We start from the raw sequence: 2,391 nt of genomic DNA on the forward strand, positions 1-2,391 counted from the left end.
CTAGTAGTCTCCCGATAATTCACGAAGGTTCGAGAGAAGGAGTGGCGTGATACTAGTGGCTGACGCAACAATATACTCATGCTATTCACCTTAATCTATTTCTTCGTGTTAACAAAGACTAAAAGTTACATATAAAACTTCACACATGCTGGTGATATTATCCAAACATACAAATAAGTCTTAACAATTTAAGTTTCAAAGAAAAAATAGAAGTTATTCACCAATAAATATATTTACTCTGTAATTATTTGTTTAATGTCGTACAAAGCTACTCCAGGTTTAGCTGACCTATCTGTTCCTAGTTTTAAAGTGACAGACTAGTGACAGAAAGCAGTTAATTAACACTACTCACCACCAACTCTTGGGTTGTTGTATTCGAATAACAGGATTAATCGTTACATTATAACTTTCTATGGCTTAAAGGTCGATCATTTTTGGTGATAGTATTCGAACCCACGATCTGCAGATAAAGTCGATTGCCGTGATCAAAACTAAAATATTTTAAATTTATTAAACTGTTAAGATATTTGGTCACTTTAAGTTATGTTATAATACATAAAGGATTAATAACAAACATTCATATTTGAAAGAAATGTAAAGGTAGAATATTTGTTTTTTAAATTCGCGCAAAGCTACACGAGGGCTATCTGCGCTAACCGTCCCTAATTTAGCAGTGTAAGACTAGAGGGAAGGCAGCTAGTCATCACCACCCACCGCCAACTCTTGGGCTACTCTTTTACCATCGAATAATGGGATTGACCGTCACATTATGACGCCCCCCACGGCTGAAAGGGCGAGCATGTTTGGTGTGACAGGGATTCGAACCCGCGACCCTCAGATTGCGAGTCGAGTGCCTTAACCACCTGGCTATGCCGGGCCAAAGGTAGAATAATTAGAGAAACATTTCTTAAACATCATACACTGATAATAATATGTGTATACCTACTGTGTGTACTATTTTTATATTAGTGTACACTGAACGTATAATTTATACAATTAACTCGTTAGTTTATATTTGTATTTTATTTTAAACATGACAAAAAACTATCTTCGTATGTTAATATTTAGAAAATCAAAAAAGTTTAAAGAAATAATTGGTATAAGGCATGTATTATAGTAGCATTTGTAACTTAAATATTTTCTGAAACTGATATTTGTTTAAATTAACTGTTTTTTTTCACATTATACATCAATTAGCTATCTTCATATGTTAATATTGTTACGACAGTGGAAGTTGCGTGACGCTGGGAGCATGCGCGATGGAGTCTCTAGAATTATCGGGGAACCCTGCGAATGTCCGAGTGTTTGCTAGACGCCCTTTTTTATGTACATAAGCCTGGCGAGAAAAAGAAGCGCGATTGCAGATATAGATAATTGAGTCAAGCGACCAGTAGGCACCGTAAGTAAAGTGTGTGAATCACTGTGATTTATAGCGTGTGATATAATGTTTGTTAAGTTTCAAGTGATTGTGGAAATTCTGGGTATGACTAAAAGTTTGTAACGAGAAACAATAAACTAGTTTTAATCAAGAAATGACTTGTGTCGCTGAAGTTCCTCGGAAAGAATTTATACCGCAAATTAACAAACAAGCAGATACACAACAATATTCACAAAATCATTAAGCTTTAGACACATAAAGTCTTATAAAACCATTATTGGCCTTTAATTATATAAAGGATTAAAAACAAATATTCGTATTTTATAAATTTTCCAGACATATATCCTTTTCGTGTAAACATTTTCATAAACCCTTCTTTCCAGCTTGTTTAACTTTGTTCACAGAACGTATTTTCCTAAATAACTTAGAAAATTGAAAAACTGAATATGAAGATAAAGAACAGAATTCCGACATTTGAAAATAATCAGGATATTAAAACATGGGATTTTCCTTTGGAGTGTATAACAACTACAGACGACTTGCTTTATACATGTTTGAAACAAACCTTAGTTATAAATGTGGATAATTAGCTCATGGGGCCTACCATCGAGAACTTTTGGTAATACTGGAAGATGGTTGATAAATATTACATGTAATAAGTTTAAACTCCAGTCGCCCGGGCTTAGACTAATAAACAAGGTAGTTGTTATTGCTATAGTTATGATTTGACGAATTGGTGGACTGAGAGAATTAATTTGTTCGAAAGTTTGTTGATGTGAGATAGAATACAAAACTAGTCTTTATTTTTATTGAATTGGAAATACAACTTACGATAGATATAATATTATTCTAACATCAAATAATATAAATACTTCGAAACAAACGTATAATACAAACTTTGACATGAAACGATTCTAAACAACATTGTTAAGTCTCTGGTTTTTGTTAATTTCCCGTAAAATTTCTCTCCGATGAACTTTAGCGATACAAGTCCTTTCTTAAATAAAACTAGT

Source organism: Limulus polyphemus, unplaced genomic scaffold (assembly GCF_000517525.1).
Source record: "Limulus polyphemus unplaced genomic scaffold, Limulus_polyphemus-2.1.2 Scaffold5947, whole genome shotgun sequence".
Lineage (NCBI taxonomy): Eukaryota > Metazoa > Arthropoda > Merostomata > Xiphosura > Limulidae > Limulus > Limulus polyphemus.